Below are 6387 nucleotides of genomic sequence, written 5' to 3'. Positions count from 1 at the left end.
AGAATTAAATGAAATAATCCATACTAATAATGCCTTTCCTGCAACGAGTACTCAATAAATGTTACCTGATGTTAGTGTAGTGGCACTCAACAAAAACATAAGCTGTGACATGTAGGATGCCTAGTATATGTTGAAGGCTGTCCGTAAGCTCTGCCTCATTTCCATTAGCCTCCTTGATAACTGGGGAAGTTCAGGGTGTAGGTGGAGTGCAGATTCAGCTTGATCAGGAGTCAAGAGTATTGTGTGTCTGTCTTACCTTCACCATTAAGCAACGTGGGCATATCTGCGCACCTCCCTAATCCCTGGCCACATGCAGTTGTGTTCAGTTTCTTATTTATTTATAAGTTTTGAGATGGAGTCTTACTCTGTCACCCAGGTTGGAGTGCAGTGGTACGATCATGGCTCACTGCAACCTCCACCTCCTGGGTTCAAGTGCTTCTCCTCCTTCAGCCTCCTGAGTAGCTGGGATTATAGGCGTGCACCGTCATGCCTGTCTAATTTTTGTATATATATATTTTAATTTTACATTCAAACTGTTACTGGAGAATTTTTGTACTTTTAGTAGAGATGGGGTTTCTCCATGTTGGCCAGGCTGATCCTGAACCCCTGACCTCAGGTGATCTGCCTGCCTTGGCATCCCAGAGTGCTAGGATTACAGGTGTGAGCCACCACGCCTGGCCGTGTTCAGTTTCTTTACTCAGGGGTCGACTCTCCTACCTCACTACCCACTTATCCTCTGTCTTCTTGGTTGATTTCTTATCTTCCCCCTCAGCCCCTGGATGCCCAGGTTCTTTCCTTGGACCTCTCCACTGCCCTTCCTATCCATACTCCTTCCTTGGGTGATCCTATCAAGGCTCATCACTTTAAATACTAAGCATATTTTGGACACGTCTTTGTAGCAAACGAAAAATAAATAAATCAAAATAAATACTAAGCATATGCTGACAGTCGTCAGATTATGTCTCTAGCCATGACCTTGTCTCTGAACTTGAGGTCTGTATCATCTGCCTGCCTGACACCTCCCTTATGTGTCTGTAGGCACCTCACTCGTGACCACGCCCAATGGGAACTCGTGATTCCCTCCCTCCCTCCCCCATCTGTTCCTCCTGCAGGCTTCTCCCTTTCAGCAGGGACCGACTTCATCCTTCCGCTTTCCAGGCCAAGAACCCTGGAGTCATCCTTGACTTTTCTTTCTTTCCTATTCCACATTTGGCCTGTGAGCAAATCCTTTCAGCTCTGCTCCAAGCCAAATGTGGAATAGGAAAGAAAGAAAAGCTCCAAAATATCCCTCAAATCCAGCCACTTCTCACCGGCACCATTCTTGCCACCCTGGTCCAAGCCCTCACCATTGCTCCCCTGGACTTGAGAGTTTGCTGTCTGATTTGTTTCCATGCTTCCCTGCTTATGGACGCCTTTCAACAAAGCATCTAATGAGCCTAGGTAGGTATAAGATCATGCGTTTCCTCTATTCAGAGCTTCCAGAGGTTTCCCATCTCACTCTGATAAAGCCCCGAATCCTCTCTGTGGCCCCTATGGTGCTGCCTGGAGCTGTCATGTTGCCCCACTGACCTCATCTGCATCTTCCTGCAGGTCACGCCACCCACAGCACACAGGCCTCCCACATGGGCAGGCCCCAGGGCCTTTGCACTTGCTATTCCTCTGCCTAGTGCAGTCTTTCTCTAGCACTCCACACTTCCTCCAGGTCTCTGCAGAAAGATGACCTGCCCAGAGAGACCCCTGCCACCACTGTACCACGATAGCCACATCTCCTTTCCACCCCCACCACCTACCATTTAACTCTGCCGAATTTTTCTTCATAGCACTTACTACCCAATACAGTTTATGTTTGTTTATTTCTCCCCCCACCCTATTGCCCTGTTCATGTGAGCTGCATGAGGGCAGGGATTTGTCCACCTTGCTCCCTGCTGCATCCCAGTACTTCACCCGGCGTTTGGTAAATGAATGGGCCTTGTGTTTCTGGGGACAGACACACCCACCAACAAATGGCATCTTTTACAGGGCACTGACTGATGTCTGTGTGTAGGTGGTGGGACCAGAACTTGGTGAGTGGAGGGGCAAGCCTGGTGTGATTCTAGGCACACAGTGAGCACTCTGGTTTGTTCTTTGGGAATGAGAGAACCGGAAATCACAAGGGATACTGGGAATGGCTTGGAATTGCCATGGTCACGTGGAATGGTGGGAGGGGAGAGGAGGCCTCCTTGTCCTAACGGAGGATAATACACAGGCATAGATAGGGCTGTATTTAGATATTGAGGGGCAACACTGATAGTTGGGGTGAGGGGGAGGCATTAGCTCTTGAGGGAGATGGTAATGGGAGGTACACAGAGTATTCGGTACAGAGCCTCTACCAGCAAAACATTCTGCAAGCCAAGGGAAGGCCAGGTGACTGTCCTCCAGGTCCCGTCCATAGCACCTGACATCTGTGTACACTGCAGAGGCCACTCCATGTCCTGCCTTCCTTAGGAGCCTGCAAGAGGTAATAGTAATGAGAGCTGGTGTTTGTAGATCACTTGCTGTGCACGTGGCTCTGTTCTAAGGGCTTTCCCTCTCTTTGCTCATTCTGTTCTCCTCAGCCATTATTCTTCCTATTTTATAAATGAGGAAATGCACAGAAAGTAGAAGCAACTTTTTTGAGGTCACACAGCCGGTGAGTGGCAGGCCTGAGCCAGCCAGTCTGATGCAGAGCCTGCGTTGGTATGGGTGCCCTGGGAGGGTGGAGGGCAGTGTACTCTGCAAGGTGTTCGTGCCATCCAGTGTGGGAGGGAGGCAGCCTCTTCTCCATTTACTGAGTAGTAGAAATTGAGCACTGGGCCAGAGCAGGAGGGAGCCTGAGTGCCCGGTGCCTTTCAGAGAGCTGCTTCCTGCCTGTCGTGACTTCTGGGGCTTATCAGAAGTTTATTCCAGGGCAGACATGCCCCCTGGGGGATGTCCGGCTGGAACATAATGGAGGCTTGGCTGCCCCTTGGGTGCCCGTGCTGCTCGGATTTCCTGTCTGGGCTTGGTGTGGCATGTGCTGTCAGGGTGGCGGGGCAGAGGCACTGCGGCCTGCCCTGCTCCACTCCTTTAGCTGTGCTCCTCGCTTTGCAGGTACTGTCAGGCTTGGCTGTGTTCCTTGTCCCCCCTCCACCCTCACCTTCCAGGGCATAGCATGATGGTCCTGTCCTCTTCCTGCTGAGTTCATCAGACCCTCTTTGGGCCTCCTCCTGTGTCTTTTAGGTACAGAACTGTCTCAGCCCGGCCAGGAGTGACAGCAGGGAGCAGGGCTTGGTTTTGGTGATGGAAAGCCAGAACTGAGAGGTGTTCCCACCTGGTGTCAGGTTGGTGGTCCCAGGTACCCCCACTGCTCTCCCTCCCTCCCTGCTCCCATCCCCAACCTGCAGCCCAGAAACTCTGAAGGGAGACAGAACAAAGAGAGTGGCTTTCATCAGACACAGCCTTTGTGGTCATCCCAAAGCCTCCAGGAGCCTTTGCTTTGCTGATGAGGACAAGCAGGCTGCCTGACTGTGGACTTTTTTCATCCCTTGAAATTCAGCAAACTTCCATCTTTCCTTCTTGATGTGCCAGTTTTTTTTTTTTTTTTTTTTTATGCCTGTCACTTGCCTCTTAAAAGAGGGAAAAAAAAAAACATAAGAAAAAGACCAAAACCAGTCCAGTAGTTAGCGAGCGAAGGGTCTTGCATGGTATTGAATGATTGATTCTGGGCACACATGCTTTGTTTTCCCTCTCTTTTCATATTTTTGCCTTGGGGCATTTTGGGCGGGGAAGGGAGGGGAGTCATAGATGGCAAAATTGATGTGAGAGTTTTCTCAGGTTCAGGCAGTTTAGTTCATTATCTTATAAATGGCCTCAAAAGTCCACTGGGTTAGGGAACGTGTTAAGGAATGGACACACAAGCCAGGTGCACACACACGTGTCATTCCAGCACTTTGGAAGTTCAAGGCAGGTGGATCGCCTGAGCCCAGAAGTTTGAGACCAGCCTGGGAAACAGAGAGAACCTGTCTCTATTTATTTTAAAATACAAAGTAAAAAGAAAAAAACGGACAGAGAGCTCAGCAGGCATCATCTTCCTTCCTGCCCCCACACAGATTTAACTGCACACCTGGTTCAATTATCTGAGCAATGCCCCCTTGCCTTTACTTTTTTTTTTTTTTTTAAGAGATGGGGTTGGCTGGGTGTGGTGGCTCACACCTGTAATTCCGACGCTTTGGGGTGGATCACCTGAGGTCAGGAGTTTAAGATCAGCCTGGCCAACCTGGTGAAACCCTGTCTTTACTAAAAATACAAAAATTAGCCAGGCTTGGTGGCACGAGCCTGTAGTCCCAGCTACTCAGGAGGCTGAGGCACAAGAATGGATTGAACCTGGGAGGTGGAGGTTACAGTGAGCTGAGATTGCGCCACTGCACTCCAGCCTTGGTGACAGAGTGAGACTGTTTCAAAAAAAAAAAAAAAGAGAGAGATGGGGGTCTTGCTCTGTTGCCCAGGCTAATTGAACTCCTGACCTTAAGGGATCCTCCCAGTTTAGCTTCCCAGAGTGCTGGGATTAAAGGCATGAGCCACCTCACCTGGCCACCTTTACATTTTAGAGATGGATGAACAGTTCTTATAATGATCAGAAATGGGGGGAACCAGCATCATTACTATATATATATTTAACCGTAGTGATGTTGCTTGTTCTAAAAGTTGGTGGAGGATACTATAGCAATATCTCAGCTGGGGAAAATGAATATTAAATCTTAACTTACAAACCTGGTACTTTGGAGCGGGCTGTGCACATGAAGGGTGAATCTTGCTTAACTCAAAGGTAACAGCGGGTGTTGCCTGAGTTACCAACCACCCTCTGCATGTCAGGAGAACGGGATTTTCCCACCCTGAGGTGGCATATAAGGCATGTGTGAGCAGGACTTCCTTGATGACATGCCAGTGTCTGTGGTTGCTCCATTCTGGGGCCATGGTCACGCTATACCTTCCCTGAAATATTGGGGCATGTCAGCTTCCAAGTTTGGGTTTCAGTGTCTGCAGCCTTGAGCCATGCTTTTAAGGGGTGGGAGGCTGAGTCCCTAGGGAGGGGCTAGGGCTACCCTGAATGCAGTTCTTTTTTTTTTTTTTTTTTTTTTCCCCTGTCACCTTACTTCTCACCTGATTACTGAGAATGGTTCTGCAAGCCGGCTTCCTAGTAGCCCACTAGTAGGATCTGAGCCCTCTGTTCCCCCAGCATCCCAGGAGGGCTTTAGATCGGGGAAGGCGAGCCTGTAAAAGGTGATAGCACTCCACAACTCTCACTCTGTTACCTCCTTCCTTTTCTCTGCAGTTCCCAGAATTCAGTGGCTCTCAAGTGAGGGCTTGCCCACACCCTGTGACTTCCCTCTGCAGCCATCACAGGCATGGGTATGGAATGGGGACCATGAAGCCACAGCTCCTCCTCCTCTTTCTTCCCACTTGGATACAAGTGGGTCAGCTCAGAATGCCTGTTGAGTGTTGTCTCGGTGTGGAGAGCTGGGCAGCGGGGGGATGAGCCCACTCCCAGGGAATAGAGCTGGCCCTGCTCTGAGAGTTCTCACCCTCCCAGAGAAATAGTTCTGCCTGTTGTCTCCTGCAAGCTGATCTGGCTTCTCCTGTTATCCAAGGCCACCACCTTCCAGGGCCAGCTCCAGGCCCCTTCCTCCATGAAGTCTTCTCTGACTGCTCTTCCCTGTGGAGCCAGGCAGCAGTATTGTGTGTAGGATTGAGAGCCTGGGTGCTGGGCTAGACTGCCTGGGTTTGTATCCTGTTTGCGTTCTTAGTAGCTCTTAGCACGACCTTAAGCAGATTAATTTTTCCAACTCTTAGTTTCTTCCTCTGTGAAATGGGCCTAATGACAACCTCTGCGTTGTCATGGAAATTAATGGAGGCACTACATGCAAAGTGCTTAGCACAGTCCTAGCACTTAACAGTGCTTAGTACCTATTAGCCGCTATTATTTTTCTTAGTGCCATACAGTGCAGCAGTTTGCTTGTGGACTGTGTGACCTGTCACTCTAGTACAGCTTTCCATGTAGGTAGTTGAGGAATTGGACAGCAGAGTTGCAAGGGCCCTCTGCAGGTCTGGTCTGACCATGATAACAGCAGGTAACAGAGTACTGGCTGTGCAAGGTGCTGTTTTAATCACTTTTCACTTACAGGCAGAATATCCCTTATCTGAAATCCTTGGAACCAGAAGTGTTTTTGCATTTCGGATTTCTCCAGATTTTGGAATATTTGCATGTACATAATGAAATATCTTGGGGATGGGACCTAAGTCTAGATGTGAAATGTATTTGTGTTTCATATGCTCCTTATATGCACATAGCCTGAAGATAAATTTTGTTTTTTCCTCAAGGAAGCAGAATGT

The 6387-nt window shown here is 49.1% G+C and overlaps 1 protein-coding gene across 4 annotated transcripts in view; it reads left to right on the top strand.

The window, feature by feature from the left end:
* DLG5 (discs large MAGUK scaffold protein 5) overlaps nucleotides 1–6387 on the top strand; it is a 147268-nt gene that overhangs the window by 44875 nt on the left and 96006 nt on the right. The gene's annotated exons all lie outside the window — the stretch shown is intronic.

The sequence above is a fragment of the Sapajus apella genome, unplaced genomic scaffold, assembly GCF_009761245.1.
Source record: "Sapajus apella isolate SASKATOON/1434 unplaced genomic scaffold, GSC_monkey_1.0 scaffold107, whole genome shotgun sequence".
NCBI classification, from domain to species: Eukaryota; Metazoa; Chordata; class Mammalia; order Primates; family Cebidae; genus Sapajus; species Sapajus apella.
The sequence above is the reverse complement of the archived record's forward strand: the minus strand, read 5'-3'. Positions and strand labels throughout refer to the sequence as shown.